Source organism: Mus caroli, chromosome 8 (assembly GCF_900094665.2).
Source record: "Mus caroli chromosome 8, CAROLI_EIJ_v1.1, whole genome shotgun sequence".
Lineage (NCBI taxonomy): Eukaryota > Metazoa > Chordata > Mammalia > Rodentia > Muridae > Mus > Mus caroli.
In genome coordinates, this window is record NC_034577.1 from 9,219,299 (window position 1) to 9,226,302 (window position 7,004).

Here is a 7,004-nt window from a genome sequence, read left to right on the forward strand (position 1 = left end):
GTGTGTGTGTGTGTGTGTGTGTGTGTGTGTGTCCATGTGTGTGTATGTGTCCGTGTGTGTAAATAAGAAACTTACTATAACATTGAATAGTTGGGCTAGAAGCCATGTGGCATTCAGAAGGGAGGTTACTGGGTACTTCTGTGGGCTGAGGCTCTCACCTTGTAGTCCAGATCTGAGTTGAGTCTGATGGGCACTTTCCATAGCAGCCAGGGAGGCCCCATCACCCAGCACGCCCAGCTGAGGACTCTCACTGAGGTTAGCTGGTCTGTGAATGACTTTGCTTAGTGAGTAATGTGGCCTGTGTGCTGGATGCCTCAAGACTGAGATTGTGTAGAGAACTTAGCATTCCTTATGTCTGATTTTATTTTATTTCCTTAGTCAGGTTAAAGAAGAGAAAATTAGGTTCACATCTCAGTGTGAAGGCCAGTAACAAAGGCTGGGCCTCGCAGCTCCAGAGAGCAAAGATGAANTGTTTACTAGGGATCCAGTGTAAGAAGGAAGGTGATAGGAGGCGGGACAGCTTTGTAGGAAGCAAGTCCTCCAGGCGCAGGATCTGTTAGACACCTTGCCCTTCTGCCTCTTCACAAAATGGGGCTGTCCCCAAGGGTGAGATTGCAGATGCACCTGGGCGCTGTGTGCTGTCCAGCCCTTCTGCCCACCAGTCCCCACAGTTCCCTAGAACTAAGGTCAGGGAGACAGAGACAGCCTGGATGAGGCATTCGCATAGCTCACAGCTGCCCCTTGGCAGAATGGGGTGGCAAGGTAGATTGCAGGGCAGTCACTGGCACCAGCGCTGCGATNGACTCTGCAGTGTTGTTTGTAGTTTTATTTGGAGACATGCAGGAGACCATGTTTCTAAACTACACTTACAGGCCTGGTGGGCCCATCTGGATGGCTGTGTGCTCAGCAAGAGCACAAGGCTCTCACATGTGCTTTTTAAGTTTGGTCTGGGGCAGGCACCTGTCCTTTCTGCCTGTCTAACTCCCTTAAACACACATCTAAAATACACACTAGTCACCCCTATATCTGNCTGGTGCAAAACTGGCTTTTTCCAGCAGGGTGTAATGATCTTGGTGGAGGCAGGCACAGCCACTCCCTAGAAAATAACTGCTTGGGATTTTCCTGTCTCCTCTCGGGGCCTGTGGGAGCTTCTACAGCACAAGACAGCTTCGAGTCAACTCACTGCTATAATTTTAGCAATCAGGAAGGAACCAGGGAGGAAGAAAAAGGGGTGGAGTGGCTGAGCCTTTCATGGTCAGCATCACTGGGAGAAGTCCCAGCAGCGGGGACAATCAGGACCTCACTTGGGAGACTTCTTCCAGCCTGCAGTTCAGTTACCCTGAGGTCACAGGACTCCCATGGCTCTGATACCTTTGCTTTGCAGACCATGGTGAGGGAGGTTGTTGCCAACTGATCAATGGCAGAGAGAAGGCCAGTTCTGAGTAAGCACTGGCAATGAGTCTAAATACATCAGCAGACAGATCATGGCCAAACGCTGTTGTGTGGTGAGACTCCATAGAGTCCACAAGGCCCTGGTTACATGACCAGAGAGTTCTCTAGGGATGTTCAAATAGGGCCATATGTGTCACCTGGGGATAGGGAGAGCTACTGTGCACCTGGCCCATGGCCCCAAAGCCACTTAAAATTTTTGCTGTTGGAATTGAGACTTTAATACTTAGTACAGTGTCACAAACTTGACTTGAAATAGTTGAGAAAATTGTGTCACATTGTTGCTTTGTTAACAATAAAACTCAGAGAGGAAGAGGAAGACATGGATCCAAGGCCACCTTCCTGGCTTTGAGGAGGGCATCTTGGTACTTTCAGTTTGCAAATGATGGAGCAACCCCAGTTTCCTGGAGAGTTANGTCTTCAGGACTAGAGACTGTTGAATGAGTTCAACAGTCTATAAAGAGGTTGACAGTGAGTCCCCTCCCTCCCTCTCTCCTCAGCATCTGTGTGGGACGGAAGGAGTAGAGACTCATTCTCTGGAGCTGGAGCAGTGTGAGAATAGAGGATGCTTAGTTGGTGTCATGGCTCCAAGCCCCTCCAGGAGCAGTCTGGAAGGGGCAGCTCCCTGTTGATGGTTCTAGGACCTGTGCAGGATAGGTACTGCCTTGGCTTGACCCAGGTGTCCATGAACGCTTCCTTGACACTCTAGCTGCAGACCACCAGCACCTCACACCTGTGGCCATCCATTCATACATATACTGTCTGGGGACAGACTGTGTCTCCAGGTGCCAAAGACTAAAGTACTTGGCGACTCAGGACCATAAGAGCATAGAGGTTTCTCCACTGTAGAAACCTGGAGGCCCTGATAGATTAACAGACTAGCTGTGAGACCAAGGAAGCAGGCCAGCCTTCCAATACCCTGTGGGAAAAGGGTACAGGCAGCATCTCTGGAGGTAAATTCCTTCTCTGCAGACCATCCAGAGCATGGGTAGGTTTGTGGATGATGGGGAACTACATTTCTGATGATGAACTGTGTGGTAGAGCCTGAGGCCTAGGAGAGAGGTTAGTTTGCAGTTCTGCAGTGACATGAAATACACAGGCCAGAAGAGGCACAAGAGCGTCCCTCTTCCTTACCAGCTGTGGTAGTGAGGGGCTCCCTCCCCTAAACCCCCAGGTGATCACCACCATCATGGCAATTACAGTGAGTACCCTTCAGTCCCAGTGCTGAGAAAGGAGAAANTATGTATGTGTCTGTTGTCTGTGTGTGTGTCTCTGTGTGTTGTCTCTGTTTCCAGGAAGATGGGCTGGGGGCTTTCACTGCTGGGGAAGGTTGTCACCTCTTGTCTGTCTGCAGAGAAGGGACTGGGAGTCCTGTCAGAGAAAGGCTGCAGACACCTCTAGTGAGGAGCAGCCCCAGCTGGAGGGAACCCCTGATAGTAAGTGACTTCGGAGCTCTTGCAAGCAGATTCTGGGATCAGCCCAGCAAATGAGCACAGGCTGGTCATTAGCTTGGCCCCTGGCCAAAGCTCTTACCTGCTGCCTGCCCTGTTTCTGTGTCCCTAGTAACCCATGAGTGTCCTGGTGCAAGGGCTACAGGGAACAGAGAGACCAGCTGCTCTAGCTCTGTCAACTGAGAGCAGTTTCTGTTTCTTGGGGCCATTTGAAAGGCTAAGCGGAGCTGCCTATCTAGGGAAGGTTCAAAGCTTACAGAATTCATATGATCAGAGGCAGAAAAGCAGTGTTCAGTAGGCCCCANAGTTCAGTTCTCCAGGCATCTTCCTTGGGCAGTGCAAAGAGGAAATTCCTAGGAACATAGCCTTTGCTGAATGTTCAGCTTCAGAACTCTTGCCTGAGTTCTGAGTCCCACACAGTGACTGGTGTGGGTGCGGCGGAGCCTGGCTATCCCAGGGGACAGCTTGCTGCTCAGTTGTTTTTTGTTTTTTTGGTTTTTTTGTTTTTTTTTAAGCTTGGTTGTACTTTGTTTGGTGGCTACTGAGCATCCTTTCAGGGTCAGGTGTTGTACCAGCACCAGAAATATCAACAACGAAAAGGAAGACTCAGCTTTTCCTGCTAGAATTTAAAATGTAGGGAATCACACCGTTGCCTTATAATAACTGATGAGCAACAAATCTGTCACTGCCCGTGGCAGGCAAAGCCCACACAGGCAAAGCCCGAGCAGTGTGCCTACCTGTGCACTGGAAATGCTAGGAGGCTTCCTCCAGCTGTCCTAGACACTGACTTCCGTAAGGCACTGGCCTAGGAGACAGTCCCATGACTTGAGCTTGCCCTTATCTGCCTCTAGTCAGACACCAGAGCACATTGGCAGGTTATGTTTAGAGCTTAAGTACCCAGCAGCCTGCAGTTAAAGGGTGTGCCTCAGTCCTCACATTCCTCAGGGAAGGAGTCCTTAGGCTGCTGCCAGGGCCCACCTGCACTGAAGGTTACAGTCCTGTCCTGTTCTGAACGGGCCCACTCCTGTCAGGGTGCAAACACAGGCCAGGTATGAGGAATGCAGCAGCCCCAAGCCAAAAGGTCTACTTACAGAGCAGTTGACTGACTGTCCAGAGAGCCGTGTGGCTGGCTGTTAGGGACATTACTGACAGGCTGGGCTGCATGTGNCCCTGGGTCACATCACTGCCTGTTTGGCCTTTGCTGGCCTCTGGTCCTTCTGTTTTTCTCTACCTCATTGCTTGGCTGTTTGAGTGAGCGGTGGGGATTAGTGACTGCCGAAGATCATGGGCAAATGACGAATGTGCAGTACCACACCATCTCTGCTGTTAGTCCCCAGGCAGCTGCGCCTGTAAGGCCACAGTGGCAGCATTTTCAGTGTCCTGCTCCTGCTTAGGTTGGTCCAGGATAGGTGTACAGGCAGCGTTAAAGCTCAAATGATATGCTGTGGTTTTGCAGGACACTTGTTAGTACTGCACCTTGGCCTCTGGCACACCTGTGTAAGCTCTGTGGCTACAGCTTTCCAGGCCATCTCTGTGACTCTTCTCTGGAGCTGTGTCTCCCTTCTTATGGTTTCCCCAAGTTTCTTTGCTGCTTGTTGAAGGTACCCAGGTCCAGTCAGTTCTTGCTTCTGCATTGCTTTGGAGTGGTCAGGGTGCCCCCGTGTGAAGAGTGTCAGAAGGCCTCGTCAGTGCTCTGCTATTTTTAGTGACTCCGCTATCTTTAGTTGACGTTCCCCAACAAGGCAAGCAACTGCCGTGTCTAATGAGAAGTAAGGGAAGGCAGTGCTGGCCCTGGGCCCTTCAGAGCCAGCAGGGAAGATGAGCACTGTTTGGAGGTGCTTGCACACAGTTACCTTGGTTAACAATGATCAAACCGTTAGGAAGCAGATTGCTAGAGCTGACCACTTAAAAATAGCCCATAATAACGATTTTGTAACAAAATACACATCATTGCTTACTTTTATAATAGCGATTGCTTACTGCTAGGTTGGAGACTGGAGGTCATACCACCTCTCACCTGTGTCCATCCGTGTGTCCTAACGGCTGTGTGGCAGCCTGTTTCTCTGTGGGGAACTTTGGTGGCAGAAATCATAATTCATGGGCCTTACAGGACCTTGGCCAACTGCCCTAGGGTGGAGGACACTGTGCAGTAAGTGACAGGAGCCCGTCAGAGAACATGTCTGTACTCTCAGAGCTCTACTGCTACAGACTCTGACTCTGAGACAGACAGCTCCTGTGCTGGTCTGCGTTACTCTGAGAGAGCTGGTGTTGCTCTCTTGGAGCGAGACCAGATCAGAGGTGAGGGCGTGGCGGTGTCCTCTTTGCCCGGCAGCAGTTGCCCAACACGGGCTTGTCCGTGGTCTGGATGCTCTGCTCTCAACGCCGCCTGCTGCCCTGTCACTGCGATGCTCAGGACTGCGATTGGGGGACAGTACACTGCAGTGCTAGTAGTGCTGCCAGGCCCAGGCCCTCAGCCTGGAGAGTCACTGCTTCTCTCAAGTTAGGGAGTGACTACTGAGAAGCATTCTCCAAGCATGGAGGAGGGCCGTTGGGGGAAGATCGTGTCCTAGAGCGGTGTTTACGGTGAGTCTTAATTAGTGTTTTATTGCTGTGAGGAGACTCCGTGACCAAAGCAACTCCTGTAAAGACAAACATTTAATTGGGCTGACTTACAGTTTCAGAGTTTAGTCCTTTATCCTCATGGCGGGAAGCATGGCGGCAGGCAGGTAGACCTGGGGCTGGAGAAGCTGAGAGTCCTACATCTTGATCGGCAGAAGGAAACTTGAGTGCCACTTCCTCCAGCAAGTCACCCTTCCTAATAGTGCCACTCCCTATGGACCTGTGGGGTCCATGTTTATTCAAGCTACCACACAGTGAAAGATTATCCAAGGGGATTATGGTAGGTTATTGAGCTGGCTGGCTGAGGTACAGAGCTATATGGTGGTCAAGGATTAAACAGGTGGCTTGTTCTGGAATCTTAGAGGCTCTTCATGGTGCTGTGGTCTCCTTAGACTTCTGTCTGGGAAATGGCTCTGTACTGCTGGGTAGAGCCATGGGATTTAGCTCAGTGGTAGAGCACTTACTTGCTAAGGCCCAGGGTTCCGTCCTCAGCTCTGTGGGGAGGGGCAATGGGGATAAAGTTATTAAGTATCCTTCCTGTTTGCAGCATGAAGCTCTGTACCCTTATTAGCTCGTATACAGTAGTGCTACGCATACAGCCCGAGCTTTGTTCAGATCAGAGTCAGCCAGCTTCTTTGGAAAGCCAAGCAGTGTTATGTTGATGAGATAGGGGCCCATGTTGGGGGAGGCCACATGAGGCAGCCTGGTGGCCTTTGAGCAGTAGCAGTTTGTGTGTGTAGCTGCATACTGATTGTNTATCAAGGACAGCCCCCTTTGGAGGAAAGAGAAGAGACACGGCTTATGCTCATGGCTGTCCCACGGACTCACTATCGGCACAAGTGCAGGTGTTGGTGAAGTTGGAGGGAGACAAGCAGCTATCTGGGGGAAGCAGCAAAAAGGCTGGTTGTACTTGGTCCAGTGATTTACAATCAGGAAAAGGGGGCTTCCAGTGTTTGGAAGCATGGGCTATAAGACCTGGCTAACCCCCTATGTGAGGCAGTGACTCTGGGTGGCCTTGTGTAGGGTTAGCTCTGGCTAAGGTGTTCCGTGGCAGTTAGATGCTCAGGCAGAGTGCGAGGTCTGTTGTCAGGGTTGGAAGAAGCCTTGGAGTTGGGCCTAGAGTGTTCACAGTGGCGATTACCTGCAGACAGCCTCTCATAGAAGGGCTTGGTGGTTTGTGGGAATGGGAATATCCTGGATCTCAGAAGTTATGTATTTAACATATTCTAAATTAAAACAGACTTTTACAGCATGATGTGAAAATTTTTGAACAAAAATGTAAGAATAAAGATAAGCTCAAAGAGGTAGTGTGCTGTTGGTGGTCATCTGAAGGGCGGAGCTTGCTTTCCTCCCTGGCCTCTCTATGCTTCCNGCCTCTCAGCTACTCACCATCCACCATAGNGGATGGTTAGGCCTGAAAGTGAATGCACACAAGCCTGCCATTCCGAGTGCACCTGTGTGAGGTTAGCCCGTGTGTACATTTCA